This window comes from Melanerpes formicivorus, unplaced genomic scaffold (genome assembly GCF_026170545.1).
Source record: "Melanerpes formicivorus ecotype bairdi unplaced genomic scaffold, bMelFor1.0.p_v2 SCAF_76, whole genome shotgun sequence".
Lineage (NCBI taxonomy): Eukaryota > Metazoa > Chordata > Aves > Piciformes > Picidae > Melanerpes > Melanerpes formicivorus.
This window is the reverse complement of record NW_027142428.1, coordinates 3,003,835-3,024,706: the sequence shown is the minus strand read 5'-3', so window position 1 is coordinate 3,024,706 and position 20,872 is coordinate 3,003,835. Positions and strand designations below refer to the sequence as shown.

The 20,872-nt window shown below is 44.6% G+C and overlaps 1 protein-coding gene across 2 annotated transcripts in view; it reads right to left on the bottom strand.

The window, feature by feature from the left end:
- Positions 1-20,872, bottom strand: part of PAK2 (p21 (RAC1) activated kinase 2) — a 51,165-nt gene that overhangs the window by 28,846 nt on the left and 1,447 nt on the right. Inside the window, exon 2 of one of the 2 annotated variants that reach the window (XM_068163945.1) lies at positions 13,090-13,157. The exons of the other annotated variant lie outside the window; for it this stretch is intronic. The gene's annotated coding sequence lies outside the window, so the exon portion shown is untranslated. The remainder of the gene's footprint in view (positions 1-13,089; positions 13,158-20,872) is intronic. 2 annotated transcript variants of the gene reach the window in all.

The following is a 20,872-nucleotide window of genomic DNA, read 5'->3' as shown; positions in this document are numbered from 1 at the left end:
AACCAGAGAATTGTGTTGGTTGGAAAAGACCTCTCGAAGAGTCCAACCATTGACCTAACACCACCACAGACACTAAACCATGATCCAAATTGCCATGTCCACACATTTCTTGAACACCTCTAGGGACAGTGACTCCATCACCTCCCTGGGCAACCTGATCCAATGCCTGATTGCTCTTGCTAAGATTCAATCTAAACCTCCCCTGGCACAATTTCAGGCCATTTCCTCTTGTTCTATCTCCTGATACTAGGGAGAAGTACTCACCTTACTCCAGTCTCTTTTCAGGGAATTGTAAAGAGCAATAAAGTTTCCCCTCAGCCTCCTCTTCCTCAGACTAAAATACCCCAGTTCCCTCAGCTGCTCCTCACCAGACCTGTTCTCCAGATCCTTCACCAGCTTCACTGCCCTTCTCTCAACACATTCCAGTAGCTCCTCAATGCCCTTCTTGGAGTGAGGGGCCCAAACTCAAATCCAGTCCTTGAGGTAATACCACAGCAGTGCCATGTACAGGGGCACTATCACTTTCCTACTCCTGGTGGACACGCTATGGCTAAACCAGGGCAGGGTACTGGTGGCCTTCTTGGACACCTGGGCACATAGTAGACTAAGATCACAGAATCACAGCAGACCAACAAGTCTATCACAGCAAAGTGTTCTGTTTTGTGAAGGAAACGACATCACAAGCAGCCTTTTGTGTTTCTCTAAAATAAACCCTACTGTTTCCTCCACCTTTGCAGCTTTTGGAGCTGCCTGATTTTAGCAAGAGCAGGATGTAAGGATAAACAATTAACCTGCATCTGAAACTGAACAAGAACAGACTTGGCCTTCCAAGCCCACACTAATTCCTGGCATGCTCCCCTGGAGAGCACAGTGGCCAACTTAACAAAGCTGTCATGTGGTGTTCAGGCTGCAGGTTTACAAAAGCTTGCTGGAGAAGGGCAATCAAGCTGGTGAAGGGCCTGGAGAACAGGTCTGGTGAGAAGTGACTGAGGGAACTGAGTTGTTCAGCCTGGAGAAGAGGACACTGAGGAGAGATCTCATTGCCTATTGGAATGGGCTGCCCAGGGAGGTGCTGGGGTTGAAGTCCCTGAAGTGCTTAAGGAAAGACTGAATGAGGCTTTTAGTGATATGGTCTAGTTGATTAGTTAGGGTTAGATAATTGGACTTGATGATCTTGGAGGTCTTGTCTAACCTGGTTGATTCTGTGCTCTCTACAACTCCCTGATAAGAGACTGGGGGTTAATCTCTTGTACCTACTATCAGGCGACAGAATGAGAGGAAACATACTGAAACTGTGTCAGGGGAGGCTCAGGATGAAGATTAGGGAAAATTTCTTTCCTGCAAGAGTGCTCAGACATTGGAACAGGCTGCCCAGGGAGGTGGTGGAGTCACCATCTCCAGAAGTGTTCAAGGAACATGTGGACAGAGCATTTTGGGACGTGGTTTAATGGCCATGGTGGTGTTAGGTCAATGGTTGGATTCTGATCTTAGGGATCTTTTCCAAGCAAAACAGTGCTAACATACTATGATTTACTGCGCTTTTGTTTACATGTTTGCAAAATGAAATTGTCCCTATTGTAAAACCTCTTAATTTTCAGCAACACAAGCAGTGCAAGGTAGCGGTTCATTGCACACTAAGTATTACAGCTTCTTGATCTGAAAGGAATTAATCCTTACAGAATCATAGAGTGGTTTGGGTTGGAAGGGACCTTACAGATCATCTAGTTCCAGCACATCTCCCCACCACTGACAGGGACACCATCCACTAGACCAGGTTCCTCAAGGCTCTGTTCAACCTGGCTTTGAACACCTCCAGGGAGGGGGCATCCACAGCCTCCCTCAGCAACCCATTTTAGGGTCTCACCACCCTCACTGGAAAGAATTTCTTCCTAATCTCCAGACTAAATCTCCTCTCTTCCAGCTCAGAGCCACTGCTCCTCATCCTAGCACTACAAGCCCTTGTAAAAAGTCCCTCCTCAGCTTTCTTGTAGCCTGCTTACTACCTTGCATTCTCAAGACAAGAAACAAGTTGGAAGCAACTACATGGAAATCCAAAACTGATCTATGTCACAAGAAAATCGTGTGCTTCAAGAACCTGGCATAACAGCAGCTGTCCAGAACCCTGACAGCTGCAGTTCACAGAATCAGCCAGGTTTGAAAAGACCTCAGCGATCAAGTCCAACCTATCACCTAATACCTAACACTTCATGACAACTAAACCATGGCTCCAAGTGCCACATCCAATCTTCTTTTTTTTGTTTTTTTAAAACACCTCCAGGGATGGTGACTCCACCACCTCCCTGGGCAGCACATTCCAATGGCCAATGACTCTTTCTGCGAAGAACTTTCTCCTCACCTCAAGCCTAAACTTCCCCTGGTGCAGCTTGAGACTCTGTCCTCTCGTTCTGTCACTGGTTGCCTGGGAGAAGAGACCAACCTCCACCTGTCTACAAGCTCCTTTCAGGTAGTTGTAGAGAGCAATAAGGTCTCCCCTGAGCCTCCTCTTCTCCATGCTAAACAACCCCAGCTCACTCAACCTCTCCTCACAGGGCTTGTACACAGTTCTGATAGCTGTTCAACGTGAGGAAAGATCCTTGACCTCACTCAACATAGAGCTCACCAGCTTTACAGGAGGAAAATAAGTTGCAGGGCTGGTAGAGCAGAGTGGAGTTGCAGAAAGACCTTGGGCATGAGCCCACCTGAGGGACTGGCTCCATTATTTGCAGCTTAAAAAACCAAATCCTTCCAGTTCATTAAATCTGCAGTTTAGTGAAACCTCTGCTGTTAGGGAAAACTCAAGAGATGTGGCTGATTTAACAATCCAAAGCAGTATCACTTCTGAGCGGCTGTTTCAAAGCCCATTGTTGATATCAAGTGCTAGAACCAAACCCAGTTTTGCACAAAGAACCATTTCAATGCACAGCAGCTTTGAAACCACAGTTTAAATAAATCACAACAGCTTCATTCACCACAGACTGCATCAGGAAACAAAAGACTGGTCGTACTTGTCATCATCAGAACTTGAAAACCAATCATTTTCTTCAGGTTCAAACCCAGAAGCTCGTCTCTTCCTGATAGCTGAGTGCAGAGAAGTGCAGTTCCCCTTTCATTTATCCTTATCCTATCTGCCTCACGCAGGGCAAGTTTCCACAGCATTGTAATTGCTGCAGAGGTTTGTCAGTATGGGCAATGACTGAGAGATGAGAAAGCCCAGAGGAGGGTGCAAATACAGCCTGAAGCTCCTTTCTCAGAAGGAGCCTGTTCATTGCACGATGACTCTTGCACCCACGTGGCTGCCTTGCTGAATCATGGCTCACACAGGGAACTGCAAGCACCAGGAGAACTGGAGCCTTTTCCAGTGCCTGCCAGGAGTCTGCACACTGGGAAAGCGGATGCCAGGTTCACCCTCTGGCAGAGTCAGACAACACAGTAATTGGTGTTGGGGTGGGTACAGAACTTGGTTGAAAGACATTTACTAAATGGTTAAATGAAAGTTTGAGCAACCTCATAAAGGTGGTGTTCTAAATCTGGAAGAAAGATGACAGAGGAAGCAAAGGAAATATACGGAATAGGACATAATCAGAGGAAAGGGATTCACTTTGACCTTTGCTAGTGAAGACAATACCAGTAGTAAGACATTGGCAACCCCCCCCCAATCACTAGTTGCACTACATTTAATTACAAGAACAAGAAAGCAATGGAATGAACCACAGAGACAAACTGTGAAGCTGCAAACAATACTTAACTACTGACTTCAAACAGATTCATTCCCACCACAGGACAGCGGCTGCAATCCACTGTACTCACAAAAACAGGGCACAAAAAGAACAGAAAGCTTTTCTCCCAACAGTTCTGCTGCTCACTCCACAAAACATACTCAGGTGGCAGTGCTGGTGAACACAAGGCTCCAATTCCCACTCCTCTCGTTCAGTATATGACAGCACCCCCAAGAGCTACCCCCTCCTTCTGACAAAGGTTTCTTGCCCTGCACTGGGGCAGCAAAAATGGAAGTACTCTCTTCATCCACAGCAGCCTGAGACAATATATTAACATGAACCGTGGCAGCTGAAGAGCAAATGTGCTCTCTCCTCTGCAGCAGGGGCAACAGCAAGCAGCCATCCTAAATCATTCAGCACCAACAACAGTGGAAAACCTGAAGCCAGTTTCCTCAGAAGTGTAACTCTTTCCACCTTTGCACAACCAGGCTGTGGCAAGCTTCTTGCCTTGTCTAACCCACCCTCTTCCTCCCAGCTCCTGAAGAGACCTGCAGTGACCAACTGGCATGGATATGCAGTTTTGTTTTTCCAACACTGCTCCAGGAGTCAGTACTGCTGTTCACTAGCTCTCTTCCTTTTGGAGAAGAAAAGGGCACAATAATCTATGGCCTACTCAGGTCACAGAAGAGAAAGAGGAGTTTCTCTTGCTGCCACTGGTGGGAAAACACCCAGAAACATACAATCATAGAATCCACAAAATCATAGAATCATTTTGTCTGGAAAAGCCAGACATTACCTAACTCTACCAAGCCTGGTGCTCACCTTGACAGTGAGTAAAACCTGGGAAGTGAAGTGAGAACTGGGCAGCATTTGCAGAAAGCAGATGAACACACACTGCTGCAGCACAAGTCTTAAATGCTCTGGCTTTGCCTTGTGGTTTTTTTTTTTCCCCTCGAGGCTTCCCCTCCTCTCCCCAACTCACAAAGCTAGGCTGCTTCCTGAAGAACTTCCTAAACACAGTTCTTGTGCTGGTCCTGGCTCCCTCCACCTCACTCGTGATCAGTGTCAGAGCTAACACGCAATTCCATCCAGGCTCTACCACTATGGCCTTTCCTCACTACCTGGATGCCATTCAGCTGACTTCTGTAATAGTACAATTTTCCTCTCCAATCTGTCTGTAGAATTACTAGAAGGAACTAAAATTAAGCTGAAGGCAATAATTTTCCCATCTGCTGCAGTGCACTGTCGTATTTTTCCCGGAGCACTTGCACTTGAGCAGATGAAGTTTTAAACATGCATTCGGCATGCATGCACATAAGCTCTAGAGTGTAGGACTGTAAAGGCCCCAAGCAGGGGTAGAAAGTATGAAAACATGGAGTGCTGGGGGTTGGAAGACCACATCCAACCTCCTGCTAAAGCAGAGTCGCCCAGAGCAGGTTGCCCAGGATGGCTCCCAGGTGGGCTTTGAAAGTCTCAGAGGAGACTCCATATCATCTTTGGGCAGCCCATTCTAGAAGCCTCAAAGAGAAGTATTTCCTTGTGTGTAAGTGAAACCTCCTGTGCTCTGTAACCACTGCCTGTTGTCCTGTCACTGGCCACCACTGAAAAAAGCCCAGCTACATCCTTTTGACCTCCACCCTTTAGATATTTATAAACATGGGTAGGATCCCTTCTCAGTACCATGCAGCAAATGAAAGAGCTGGTGCAGAAAGTTCTCACAAGGAGCTGAATTGCCTTCTGAAGATGTTCAAACTAATGTAGTTGAGGAGTCCAGGCTGCATGTGTATTGCACTGCCTGGGATTTGATGCAAAAGTAAACTGAACTACTGCTTTGAAATCAAAACCAAACAAAAACCCAAAGAAAAGATAAAGCTCAGAGCTGCTTGATAACATGCACATAAATTCCTACTGCTGGCACTTCATATCCTGGCTTTACACTGCCACTTCAGTAACAGTTCTCAGAGAAGCTAGAACTAAATCAGTGAAATAAACACAATCCTCTGCACACAGCTCAGAGCTACAAAACTAACTCAGTTCTGTTTATTGCAGAACACAGAAGGAGCAATGCAAACACCAAATTGTTTCTATTTTGCAGGGCTGACCAGAAAGCAGAAGTAATGGATTGTTCAGCCTGGAGAAGAGGAGGCTCAGGGGAGACCTTCTTGCTCTCTACAACTACCTGAAGGGAGGTTGTAGCCAGGAGGGGGTTGGTCTCTTCTCCCAGGCAACCAGCAACAGAGTAAGAGGACACTGTCTCAAGTTGCACCAGGGGAAATTTAGGCTCCAGGTGAGGAGAAAGTTCCTCACAGAGAGAGTTGTTAGCCATTGGAATGTGCTGCCCAGGGAGGTGGTGGAGTCCCCATCCCTGGAGGTGTTCAATAAGGGATCGGACGCGGCACTTGGTGCCATGGTTTAGTAGTCATGTCTTGGGTAACAGGTTGAACTTGATGATATTTGAGGTCTTTTCCAACCTTACTGATTCTATGATTTCAGGCCAACAATGCATAAGGAACATAACCACTTTGCCTTAGTAATCATAATCCTTGATGTGCCACTACAGCTGCAGGATCTTGCTAGGAGACCACCTGAACTGCTGCAAGGAGAACTGCAGAACGATTGGGCCACAGTCACAGACAGCAGGCACAGTGCTTGAAAGGAATACAGCAAAACCATTTGCTGTCTGACAGCAGGAACAGATGAAGAAAAGAGATCACAAGTGAAGAAGCCCTGATGGTAAGCGTGTTTCCCTGTCCCTGCTCTAGCAGTGGGCACGAGGGCTCAGAAATTAAAGTTCTCCCTACAGCAATCTGCAGGGTGGCAGCTGTAATTTGCTGTCTTCCTGTAAAGCCTTATAGGGTGCTGCTGGTAACATCTGTCACACACAAACAGCAATATCCGGCACAGGCAGGTCCAGAGCAGAGGGAAAAAGACATCTTGCAAAAACAACCTCCAAGGCAGAAAACGGCAAGTGAAAAGCCACACAAAGTAATTAAAATCAATACAATAGAAGAGCCAGCTCCAGGAAAGGGTCTGTGCCACAAGGCAGATTTAACACAGCCATGTCCCACTCAGTTTATACCATAAAAACCCTTGCTGAAAATGTTTGCAGACCTGTTCCTAGTACACTGACACCAAGCCTCCAGGGTTTGCGGTAGCTAGTTTATCCTCAGCCTCCACATACCATCACCTTCTAACACCTGGGGTGGGGGGGGGAAAGTCTTACTAGAGGAGATGAGATCTGCTGCTCCACCATCCTGGGGAAGCAGGCACACAGATACACATACCGTGCAGTTTAATGGAGATGGGAGGGCTGCTCTTTTCATCAGACAGTCCATTTGGTCCATTGGACCAAACAGGTTTGGGAATTCAATGTCTGTACGGGTATTTTTCTTCCCTTCTTACTCCCTGCCCCCTCCCCCTCCCTCTTTTTTTTTTTTTTTTTTTTAAAGGCTCCTGTTGAGCAATTGATTTCCTGTGATTAGCTCACTTAGTACTGATTATAGTTCACTTCCTCCCGCGGATTAGCTGCAAGCAGCTTTCTGACAAGTTGGTATTCAGACGGTGCTACCTAGCCACAGCTCACTTCCGGCCCCATCTCCAACGACATGTTAGTTCAGCGGCTCATCAACTCGAAGTTATTTCAGTGCTGCAGACAACAATAATCACAGAAGCAGCAAATCTCAGGCTGTCTTCTCCACGAAAGAAAAAAAGGAAAGGCAAACCAAACCGATTTGGCTATTTTGCTTTCCATTTGGAAACACTGGGATCCATGGCATTGAATCAGATTCGAAAAGGAGGTTTATGGAACACTATGAGACTACTTTCAGCGACTTGAAAACACTTATTTCTTCATTTTAACCCAGAAAAGTTCTGCAAAACAAAATCACCCAAGCAGTGGCAGACAAAAAATTACTTCTGCCTGCCAAAAGAAGATTTGTGCAAAAGCAAGAACAAGAGTAACCTTGATAACAGCCAGTGAGAGCTAGCAGGATAATCTGTTCCACACACAGTTATTAAAAACATGTGCAGATGCCCTGATGCAGCAAGCAGCTCTCAAAGCCTCCCCCCTTCTAAAAAGGCAGGCACCAACCTCCATGGATTTGATGAAACAGTTTCAGGGGCTCTCAGATAGAAGTGTTTCATCAATGCCAAAACATAACTAACGGCTCTTATTTATTTTATGGGGAGAGGAGAGGAAACCAGACGAACCTAAGATACTCCAAACAGATCTCTCCAATTTACAGACACAAACAAGCAAGATACTCCCTTCACATGATGCAGCTGACAAAATAGCTACAAAGCAGACATAGTCACTGAGCCCATCAAACAGTTTTTTCCTTAAAATGTGCAAAGGAACATACACTGACCAAACTGACTGCTCAGCAAGGCCAGCAACCAATACACTGCCACTGTCTTCATTTTTTCCTCAGTATCAACAGCACAAGAACCAATTTGCCTCCTTTAACCAACAGAGCTACAACCATGAAGTCTGTAAACAGGCCCTTTCTTGGCATCTTCACAGAATCACCAAGGTTGGAAGAGACCTCAAAGATCATCAAGTCCAATCTGTCACCACAGACCTTATGACTAAACCATGGCACCAAGGGCCACATCCAATCCCCTCTTGAACACCTCCAGGAACGGTGACTCCACCACCTCCCTTCACTGTTCCTTGTGACAGAGGCAACTCATAATGCTCCTGCTGTAGTAGTAGTACAGGAGAACCTCAGTCTCTTGCAACATCAGACAGAATGGCACAAGGTGGCAAACAGCATCCTGGCCTGGATGAAAAAACAGCATGTCCAGCAGGACCAGGAAGGTGATCATGCTCCTGTACTAGGCTGTGGTGAGGCCACAGCTTGAGTACTGAGTTCAGGTCTGGGCACCACAGTGTAAGACAGATATTGAACTACTGGAAGGTATCCAGAGAAGGGCAGCATGGCTGGTGAGGGGTTTGGAGGGCATCTCATACAAGGTGTGGCTTAGAGACCCAGGGCTGTTTACTCTGGAGAAGGCCATGGTGACATCTCATTGCTCTCTCTTACAACTCCCTGAAAGGAGGTTGGAGTCAAGCCAGTGTGGGTCTCTTCTCCCAAGTAACTAGCAATAGGACAAGAGGAAATGGGCTTAAGTTGTGCCAGGGGAGGTTTAGGTTGGATAGTAGGTAAAATTTCTTTGCTGCAAGAGTGGTCAGGCATTGGAACAGGCTGCCCAGGGAGGTGGTGGAATCAGCATCCCTGGAGGTGTTCAAGAAGCATGTGGATGTGGTGCTTCAGGATATAGCTCAGTGGTCATGGTAGCTGGATTATGGTTGGACTTGATCTTGAAGTTCTTTTCTGACCTTAACAATTCTATGAAACATACCCAGCTAAATTCTAGGTCTTTTTCTCACCCCTCAATTTTCTTCATTATTTTTCTTGAATCACACAAATAGAAGGGAAAACATAGCACAGAGAAAATGACTGCCATTTCATTGTTAAGTGAAGAAAAGAACTGGGAGGGGGGAAGGGAAAAAAAAAACCCATGTTGAACAGAAGAAATAAAAGCAGAAATAAAATTATCTTTTGTATAAGGCATAATCCCTCTAAAACTGCAATGAGCTGTGCTTATCATGAACCAAGTTACAGAAAGCAGGTATCCTATTCATGAAGTATTTGAAAGGGTTACTAAGACTTCCTGAAGGAGAATATTCTTCAAACCCATTGCTGAAGCACATCACAACCTAAAGGAATTAAACTATTTACTCCTTAAGGCACTCAGCAGATGTACCAAGTCCTCCTCTGAAAGTGAGCAACCAGTCTGTAAAAATGTGATTTTCCTACAGTAAAAGGAGATCCCAGTCTTCTGAGAGACCAGTGGCACACATCACCTTCCCAGCCCCTGGAGAGCTGATACAAACAAGCAGATTTTAGCTTGTACTTCTTCACCACACCATGTAATCAGAGAATGGCTTAGGTTGGAAGGGACCTCAGACATCACCTACCCCAACCAACATGCGCTTGGGCAGTGATGCCTCTCAACTAGACTCAGTTGCTCAGGGCCTCCAACCCAGCCTTGAATACTCCCAGGGAGGAAGCATCCACAACCTCTCTGGACAACCTATTCCAGAGTCTCAGCACTCTTGTACTGGAGAGCTTCTTCCTAAGATCCAGTCTACACCTCCTCTCCCTCAGCTTAAGACCATTCCCCCTTGTCCTGTCATTAGATATCCTTATGGAAAGCCCCTCTCCAGCCTTCTGCAGGATCCCTTCAGGTACTGGCAGGCAGCTATGTAAGGTCTCCCCAGTCATCTCCAGGCTGAACAACCCCAGCTCCCTCAACCTATCCTCACAGCAGAGGTGTTCCAGCCTTCAGATCATCTTTGTGGCCCTCCTTTGAGCTTGCTCCAACAGCTCTGTATCCTTCATGTGATGGGGAGAGAACAAGTGGACACAGTACTCGAGGTGGAGTCCCACAAGAGAAGAGTAAATGGGGGAAAAAAAATGAAATCACTTCTCCTGACCTGCTGGCCACACTCCTCTTGGTGCAGCTAAGTCACCCTCACCCCTCAGTGCAGGTGTAAGGAAGTACAACTTAGAAATAACCATTGCTAAAGAGAAGTGAAGCAGATTCTAAGATTCTGGCAGCCCTCCAAATGACAGATCAGCTTCACAAAGTCTGTATATGTAGCAAAACACACCCAATCCAAACCAGCAACAGCAGAAACCTTGGCAAGGGCAATTTTTCCTTTCGGTTTTGCTGGAGTCAAAGCTAGGCAAGAGCCTGCAGGGTGCACACGGCATGCAAATCCATGACTCAAGGTGTTTGTGCTTACTCATATTTCACTAACTACAGAAAACACTTTTCAGCCTTTATTTTCATGGGCTGAGGTTTTCTAAAGATCAGAGAAGAACAGGGAAAAGGGCAAGTAGGGAAAGTTTACAGGAATTAAAAGCTACAAAATAAAGTCTGCATGCCCTCATTGAGATTCTCCTTTAATTAAACCTGGCATTTACAGGCAGGGAGGGATCACATTCCAGAGCAAAAGTTACTTGAATAAAGGCTTCCTTGCATGAGGTACTGCTACAGCGTTTCTAGCACTTCTAGCAGCATTCACAGCTGTTTAACCCACACAGCCACCACTCAACAGAGCAATGGCATCAGGCTCCTGCTGTTGTGTTGATTAGATGGTGTTGGATGACAGGTTGGACTCCATGATCTCAGAGGCCTTTTCCAACTTGGTTAATTCTATTCTATTCCAACAGAAACCAAAGGCTCTTTTTAACCTCTGGAAATATTACTGGGCAACAGTAAGGCAATGCTGTGGCTTAACCATCCAGATTAGAAGTCCAGGGCTCAGGGGGAAGAGAAGAGAAAACACATAGTGTATACCAGGATGGCAAAAAATAAAAAAGATGATGATAATCCTAGATTAAGGGATCTGTCACTCTCTCATCACACTGGTAGAGCTGCCAAATGCCAGCTACAGGAACAAAAAATGGAATCTTAGAATGTCTTAGGCTGGAAAAGACCTTCAAGATCATCGAGTCCAACCATTCTCTATCAAGGCTGGTGCTAAACCATGTCCCTCAGTACCACATCTCTGCCTCTCTGAAACATCCCCAGGGATGGGGATTCAATAACCTCCCTGGGCAGCCTGTTCCAGTGTTGGATAAGGGAAAAGACAAAGGAGAAAGAAAAGAGAAATTGCTTTCTCCAGAAGAAACTCTCTTTTTCATACATGCTCAGAATGGAGCCCTTTGTTTCTCTCTAGTGGCTGACCAAGGCTTGCTTCAACTGCACTTACTGCTAGATCAGCTCAACAGCCCTGGGGATCAAATCCTTGACTCTTCTTGCAGCGCTGCCAAAGCGCCAGCCTGGCACAAAATGCCACAATGGGAAGTTCTGCCTTTTCTGAGTTGCTTTTTCCCAGCCATGGCACACACCAGTGCACAGCACCCTGTGAAGCTGAAGAACTTTCAAAGGAAGTTAAAACAGTATTTCAACAGTTGACAAAACATAATACTGAACTTAGAAAGCCTACCTATAGCATTGTACCAAATATGGCAAGACTTTAACACAGAATGCTGCAGCAGTGTAGCACTTGGAGCCCCACATATAACTATGCACTTGTTCAATAAAGAATAAGGGAAATTCTTATGGGCAGAATGATATTTCTTCAGTGAACTATTACAGAGCAAAAGGAAAGCTTCAGAAAATGCATTTTGGTGAGGCTGAGGCATTTACATACAAAAAGGATGCAGATCTTAAACCCTGTTCCACCTTACTATGCTGCTTCCAGTAACAGTTGGGTAACTACAAAGCAGCTGAAGATGTCCATGGCACTGAGACTGAACTCACACAAAACAGACCTCAAAGATTAAGTTTACCATCTGCAAAACAAAAACTCATCCATGAAGCAGGAGGTTCTGTCCATGGGCCCCACACCTATGTGCATAGTACCCCAACAAAAAAATTAAAGCTATCTACTCTAACAGAAAGAAGAGATACCCCACTTATCTGAGGGAATTTGTCTCTATTGCAAAGGATGCATGACAATAATCTTTGAAACCAGAAGGAACACAACACATGCTGGGCCATCAACACAAGAACTGAAGACTTGCATTACAACATTACCTTAACCTTCAGTGCTAGTTGAACCCTAAATCACAGGAAGATCAGAGGCATCACTCTATGGTAATCTGCTCCATCAGTGTCAGTTTCTTCTCCCAAGTAACCAGCAGTATAAGAGAAAACGGGCTTAAGTTGTGCCAGGGGAGGTTTAGATTGGATAGTAGGAGAAATGTCTTTCCTGAAAGTGGTCAGGCATTGGAACAGACTGCCCAGAGAGGTGGTGGAGTCACCATTCCTGGAAGTGTTCAAGAAGAGCATAGATGTGGTGCTTCAGGATATAGTTTAGTGGTAACAGTAGTTGGGTTACAGTTTAACTTGATGATCTCAAAGGACTTTACCAACCTTCATAATACTGTGATCTGGAGGTACTGCAGACAGCAGCTGGAGAATGTCATGAGCCCCTCCAAGCTCCAAAAAGCCACTTAAGAAGCTTATATTCACAGAAGCCTATATCCATGGAGACTGCAGTCAGTACCTTGGGCAAGGCACGCTGAGGGCCTGACTGAGTGCAACAATTTTAGGCCTTTCACATCCTTCCCTTTTTAATGTACGGAACTGTAGCTGCTACCAGCAAGTCCAATCATGCAAACAATAGTGTCCAACATTTCCATTTCAACAAATGAGCATGGAAGACTCTCAGATTCTGTGTATGCAAAGATTCACACACACTCTTTTCAATTAAAAAATAATAGTAATACTAAAAAGATTCTCCTCATAAAACTGACTGTGTCTATGGAGAAAGTTACCCCTGGTATACTACCTTTAGAAGTGGTCAGCTTTCCAAGAGCTTGTCATCTAAGGAAAGATTTTACTCAGGTCCTTTCAATTCTGTTAAGAAAACAGGAAGTGGATTTCAGTACACCAGTTCAATAGAGTACAGCCCAGATAAAGATCTCTATTAAACTTGGCGACAAAGGGGGAGCCCACAAAGTATCAGCTGGAGCAGTCACTTGCCACCAGTCTGTCATCACACTGCTCACTGGAAACTGCCCATCATCCACCAGCAGGCAGGCACGTACAGAGCACACAGCAGGACACAAAGCCAAAAAGAAAGCATTAATGACACCCATACCTTGTTTAGGACATTAAAAATACCAAGAGAGAGTTAAGACTCCAAATGCTCAAGATTCAAGTAACAAAACCATTAAGGGTTAGGAAGAGAAGGCTGCTTCAGCAGCATAGGAAACATGATCACTCTCATTAATCAGTCACAGAACAAGACTTCCATCTATTTTCAGTCTTGGCCAAGACCCTTTAAACAAAGTCTGTCCAGTTTTAAAAGCAGTTTTAAATTTAGAAACCTCATCTCTCACTGTGGCCCATGAGAATTAGAATAGAATAGAATTAACCAGGTTGGAAAGGACCTTTGAGATCATTGAGTCCAACCTATCACCCAACACCATCTAATCAACTAAACCATGGCACCAAGCACCCCATCCAGTCTCTTCCTAAACACTTCCAGTGATGGTGATTCCACCACCTCCCTGGGCAGCACATTCCCATGGCCAAGCACTCTTTCTGTGAAGAACTTCTTCCTAACATCCAGCCTAAACCTCTCCTGGCGCACCTTGAGACTGTGTCCTCTTGTTCTGTCACAGGATGCCTGGGAGAAGAGACCAACCCCCACCAGGCTACAACCTCCCTTCAGGTAGTTGTAGACAGCAGTAAGGTCTCCCCTGAGCCTCCTCTTCTCCAGGCTAAGCTCTGGAAGGACTAAGGAAGCAACAGTCACCCAAATAAGACTTAGTAGAGAAGATTAAATGCCAAAGATTTTCAATTCCAGGGCAAGGAAGATTCCCAGCAGGTCACGCTTAAAGCATTAGGAGACAAAAGCCAGTGCCAACCATGTCTCTGACAAGCATCTCTCAGCAGCAATTAGGGAATTTTAAAAAAAATAATTAAATCCAACATTGAGAATCCAGCACTAAGATTAATTTTGCTTTGCTGGAGCAATAAAATCATCACGAATTAAACCACATTAGAAATAATTTCATCTTGGTATTTTCCTTTATTCTTTTAGTTTATTCCCAATCTTTCTAGTTTATTTTTCTTTAGGACACCCAAACTTCATATGGTGGGTGGTCCAAGCTCTAATACTATTGCTGTGGCCATTTAGGTTTACCAGGTGTCTTAATTTCCTGCACAGGTAATATTTAATCCACTTTTACCAAGCATGAATACATTTCCTTATGCTGAAAAGAGACTGTAAGGCTTTCCAACGTACAGAAAATGAGCCAAGGAGAATAAGAATTACACCTCTCAGAAGTAAAATAGTTTACAATGGAATAATTATTAATAAATAAGGCAATAAATAAAAGGCAGCACAACTACACAGTAAAAACACACAGACCTGATTGTGAAGAAAACCTCTGAGCTGTACCGAATTACACGGAGTTGTTATTTTCCATTTCCATTAACAAGCAGGAAAAAATCATCTTACATCTACAAATCATGGAATCAATATGGTTGGAAAAGACCTCAAAGATCATCAAGTCCAACCTGTCACCCAAGACATCAGGACTACTAAACCATGATACCAAGTGCCATATCCAATCCCCGCTTGAACACCTCCAGGGATGGTGACTCCACCACCTCCCTGGGCAGCACATTCCAATGGCTAACAACTCTCTCTGTGAAGAACTTTCTCCTTGCCTCCAGCCTAAACTTCTCCTGGCACAGCTTGAGACTGTGTCCTCTTGTTCTGGTGCTGATTGCCTAGGAGAAGAGACCAACCCCCTTCTGACTGTTCTTGGGGCTAAATATCTTTGAAAATCCTGGACTTCATTTGCACCCTTGAGTGCAAAGAGCCAGGAGTCAAGCAGAAAAGATTTTACTAAGTTTTTCACGCTTGGTGACAATGTCTCACCTCTGGGAATCAAATACAGCACAAAATAACATTTTTCTAATAGTGACAGCTAGCATTTCACACACAGAAAAGAAAGGCCTCTTTCAAAGCAAGAAATAACAACACTAAGTACCTATTTTCAATGCCATAGAATATGATGCTAGTATTTTCTGAAGCCATCTACAAATAAACACCCATTTGTTCATTCTGTGTTTTATCTGCTGTAACATTCCCAAAGGCTCAGAACCACAGGTGAGAAAGACAAAAAGCAGAAAGCCAGACACACAACCCTCCAGCTATTACTGGGCCAGCAGCATCAGATCACGGAGGAAAATTTTCAGACCATGTTTATCATCAGTGATTCCCTTCCCACCAGTGATTCCTTTCCCATCGGTTTGGTTTCTGGATGCAGATCTTCCCACCAGCGATTCCTTTCCCATCGGTTTGGTTTCTGGATGCAGATCTTCCCACCAGCGATTCCTTTCCCATCGGTTTGGTTTCTGGATGCAGATCTTCCCACCAGCGATTCCTTTCCCATCGGTTTGGTTTCTGGATGCAGATCTTCCCACCAGCGATTCCTTTCCCATCGGTTTGGTTTCTGGATGCAGATCTTCCCAGCAGCGATTCCTTTCCCATCGGTTTGGTTTCTGGATGCAGATCTTCCCAGCAGCGATTCCTTTCCCATCGGTTTGGTTTCTGGATGCAGATCTTCCCAGCAGCGATTCCTTTCCCATCGGTTTGGTTTCTGGATGCCGATCTTCCCACCAGCGATTCCTTTCCCATCAGTTTGGTTTCTGGATGCCGATCTTCCCAGCAGCGATTCCTTTCCCATCGGTTTGGTTTCTGGATGCCAATCTTCCCACCAGCGATTCCTTTCCCATCGGTTTGGTTTCTGGATGCCGATCTTCCCAGCAGCGATTCCTTTCCCATCGGTTTAGTTTCTGGATGCAGATCTTCCCAGCGGCGATTCCTTTCCCATCGGTTTGGTTTCTGGATGCAGATCACTGCAGATTCATGGATGCCACAACGCTAGCTCATTGCATTGAGTCGAAACGACAGTTTCAGGGTAGAGTGAGAGCCTCTCCTTTCCCTCTCTGCCCTCAGCACTGGTTCATATATTTACCTAGGTGTAAAATCAAGCAGCACCCTTACAGTCACGTATTTCTGATTCAAATTAGTTACAGCAGTTGCACTTTATGCCCTGGTAAAAATCTCAGGCCCTCGGCATATTTGACAGTAATATAAAATACGGAGTATTTCATGAACTGCAATCAACCTGATGGCCCAAAGCAAGCAAGCTTTGGGAACAGCCATCTGATGTGCTGCAGGAAATCAGCCAGGTTCAGAAAACTCAGCTAAGATCCAGATGATCCAAATGCTTTGAAGCTCCCTGAGCTGACCACTAACCCCACTGCTATCTCCAAACTAATGCAAATTAAAAGTCACAGCTTTTGATGCCACCAAGCAGCCACTGCTGAATTAGGAAGCCTATCTCTGCACACTTGCAGCACACAGCAGGAAAACTGCTTTAGCATGCATATTTAGAGAAATGTTTCCATGTGAATTGGCCAAAAAGTTTACAAAGGCATAGCTGGGCCTCTGTATGCATGACTGTTCTCACCTTCTGGTCCCTTCTTCTCCAGCACCTTAATGGAGTGTTTGCTGGGGACATTTTAAGCAGCCTCCAGGCTGTTAGACTGATGTGACCTGCCCACAGCAAAAGAGGGAGAGCCTTTCCATGACCTCCTAAATTCCAAAGAGGCTTTTTTCAGTAGCACCTAGAATTAGGTCAGATTTTTTTCACCCCCTTGATTCTGATATGCTGAAACCTGGGGAAAAGGTAAAAAATGTTTAATTCTTTGTCTTTCGAACTCCTGATTGGTCAAGCGATTTAAGACACGAGAAAAAGTTGAAACTCATGTTTCTTTTTCTTCTCATTTACCTTTTCAATAATGTTTTGGAATTTTAAAAGTTGTTCACTTTAAAACATTAGCATAACTTATTACACATTTCTTCCACCCTAAAGCAGATAATACACAAGCCAAAATGGAGTTTCAGTTCAGCTCCTTCCAATGAGCTACCTCAAGAACCTGCCCAGTCAACTTCTGTCTGAAGGCCAAATTCCCATAGAGCTCCTTTAAAAGAGACTGGCCTTTTGCAGCAGACAGGTTTAGGTGAAAGGTATTTTCATTCCTCCAGGTTCTCACTTTGTCAGAGATGTGTTTCCAGAGCAAAGGGCTTAAACAATGAGAAGTGATTTTAAAGAGCATCTTCCAGAAACAGCATTCTCCCTCTCTTGTTCAAGGGACATCTCTATCAAAGCAGTGCTAGAATGACTGCAAATTAAGAGTAGAAGGTGTTGCACTTCTTTCTAAAATAAACCCCACACTACTTCATAAAATTCTCATTTTACTCATTATAGAAATTCTGGGAAAGTCTTTGTATGCTGATAGTTACAAACTCTTGTGCATAAACTGAGTCAAATCCCCAGCACCTACAGAGGCAGAAGAAAACTTCAGGGGAGGGGAAAAAAAAAAAAAAGGTGAACTGGAAAGACTTTTTGGTGTGTTTCCATTCCTTAATCCACCTGCCGGCTCCCTTTATTCTGCTTCACATGCTAAATCCCTTTCTTAACACAGTAGGCAACTTTTAAATCACACTCAACATTGTCCTAACATGTTGGGTCTTTCCTACAGTTGCTTTTCTTTGAAATGAAACTGTGGAATTAGAAATAATTAAATCTGTCTTATCAAAATAACTCCTTTAAAGAAAGGAAACCATTTTTGCTAATTGGCAGAGAGAACAGCCCTGACCAAACATTCAAATATAGCACAGATGCTGGCAACAGGTTACCAGGCATCTTCCAGGACAGTATCCTGTATTTAAGCAACAAGCTCATGCTGTTGAAGAATACAACTTTGGGCAAACTTATCATTGCCAGAGTTACACCAACACCAGTGCTGGGCTTAGATCTTCAGGGAAACAAAGACCTATTACATATAGCACTCAATACTTTATAGGAGTCTTAAAACTATTGTATTTCCCTAGTAAAAGTGTGGTGGTTAAAACAATTCTAAGCACCAGTACATCACTAGCAGCTGAAGCAAGTATTTTTAAAAGCATTTTAAAATTTATGAACAAAGGTTAGATAAAAATCAAGCTAAGAGAATCAAAATCCACTTGACTTGCCTGAAGAAAAAAGCCTGGCTAGTTTTGGAAGCGTTTCAATACACCACAACCTCAGCTTTCCAAAAGCATAAGGAATGCCTTCTGTGTCCAACTCAGAATCTATTTCAACAGCAAAACCAAAACTCCTGTCAATTTTAAGGCACTCTCCTGATATTTACATCTCTGCCTGCCTGCCAGGTGAAATGATTTCAAAGCCGGATTCATCCCCATTCCAGATGGGTACAGAGAAAGAAGCTGGGAAAACAGAAAGAAAGATCAACTTCAAAAACTGGCACGTCAGACACAGAATTGGGATCAAAATCAGTGTTTCCAGGTCTCAGTAACAGACACTGTCCACCACATCAGTCAAACTACAAGCAGTGAAGTGTGTTTTCCAACTCACAAGGCATAACTTTGTGTGAAATCATGCTCTGAGATCTCATAAGCCCTGAGCAGAAAAGGAAGGCTTGAATATAAATGGTGACCTCAACCTACACATTGCAATCCCAGTTACATAGGTCACTAAGAGATCTCACATTCTACCCTGAAAACATTCCCCACCTCTCACCACCTGCATTTAAATGCAAATAAGAGCATTCCGAAAATCTTACATCGTAACAACCTCAAGACATTCTAATTCCAAACAGCAAAGCACAGTAGCAATCCTCAGGCCTCCAGGGAAGGCTGCAGTATTTCCTTGCTAAAAGACATTAGCCACATCATCCTGCCTTCAGAACCACTGCCTTGCCTGGGGCTTTCTTGCCCTTTGTCACAAGGCCAGCATCCTGAACTCCTTACCTCTCTCCCACCTACTGCTTACCTCCACTCTGTACAAGCATGGCTGGCCTGCCATCGTGAGTGCTGGGGTTGCCTTCTTGATCACATACGCACACACACACATGTGCACTCCTTCCCCTACAGCCTCACTATGACAGAAGGCTGGAGAAAACACTGATTGTCATCTAACGTCAAGTCCTGCGAATCCTGACAGTCTGCAGGAGATGCAGTCTCCCCATAGTGCTTTCCTGGATAAACTGACCTTGCTGAGGTGCAGAACAAACACAGCAACTAAGCACTACTGTAAGAGGACTGTACAATTTCGGAGTCAGCCTGGCAGCTCAGAGCTTGCAGTACTTAGTTATCTCTTTAACAGCACTGCACTTCACAGGGCAAGGAGTAACCTCACTCCTTGCTTTGAAGAAGAGAGCAGAGTACAACTGATCACAGCAACTATGCTCCTAGGAAAAGAAGGGAAAGCTCCACAACCACCTTCTTTTAGCAGCTCAGTCTTCTCTTCCCCACTGTCAGCACAGACACAACACATCAGCATACATGCTGACACATGGTGCATGCCTGCCTGCTGAAGACCTCTCTTTCCCCTTGCTCTCCCTATCACCATGCCTCCACTGCCTTCCCCTCCTGCATGCTTTGATGAGTCAACTCATTTCCAAAGCTTTCTGCCTGCACCCCGGTTTCTGACCCCAGGACTTGCATCTTTGCTGGTGTTACCACTGTGCCCAGCCCAGCGTCTCTGTAACTGGGAGTTGTTTGCAGAACAAACAGCTTTTTCTTTGTTGTGGCTGCTGCACAGGCATGTTAATAAACGTGCCTGTTACAAGAAGAATATACTGGCACAAAACTTGCAGGGAATGCCTCAGAAACCTTCTAATGCAGAAAACTGATATAAGGTAGAAGGCAAAAAAACCTAACTGAAGACTGATACAAAGCCCACAGAACTAGATTCAGATGCCTGCAGCTTCTCATACTCTCACAAGAGTAAAATCTGCAGCATCAATGCCCTTAACACCTATCCTAAAGTTATTTAGAAACCAAAAGTATTTGAATACATTTCTTTTAAGCATCAACAAAAGACTAACTTAAACAACATAAGCAGGCCTGGGTGTTTAAAAGGATACCTTTCAAAATAAGCACAAGATTAGACCTGCCATACACGGTCAAAGCATTCACTGCAGCATCCACCCCATCGAGGAAACACAAGCAGGTGCCTCTGGAAAGAAACTCCCCTAACTGGCCAAGCCTCCAAGCTGTGAACTCAGTACAAACTTCATCCCAGTAAATCAGCCTCTGACAAGCTGCCACACAGCAGCTCAGGGCGCACATGCCTTGGCTGCACCGAAACATGTTGCACCATGTTAAAAAGTGGAAGATACGCAGACAGAAGCATTGTTCCCCATTTAAAAGCCCAACTACCTCTGCACAAAGCCCAGTCAAATTCCACACACAACTTATACTCAGACCTCCTGTTGGGGTTTTCTCTAGCAGTTTTGCTCTGGCCTCAAGAACTGAAATATCCAAACACTGAGCTTAAGATTTTTCCTTCCCCAAAAACACTACTTAGTGATGTATTAAGTGCTCTTATTATCTTACAGACTCCACTTAAAAACTCCTAACACAAAGGCTTTACATGTTCACACTTCTATGCTGATCCTGTTTCAGTCTACTAGTCTGTAATAATGAAGTGATTCACCAGTTCTCTGGTAATGGAATCACAGGATGGTAAGGGTTGGAA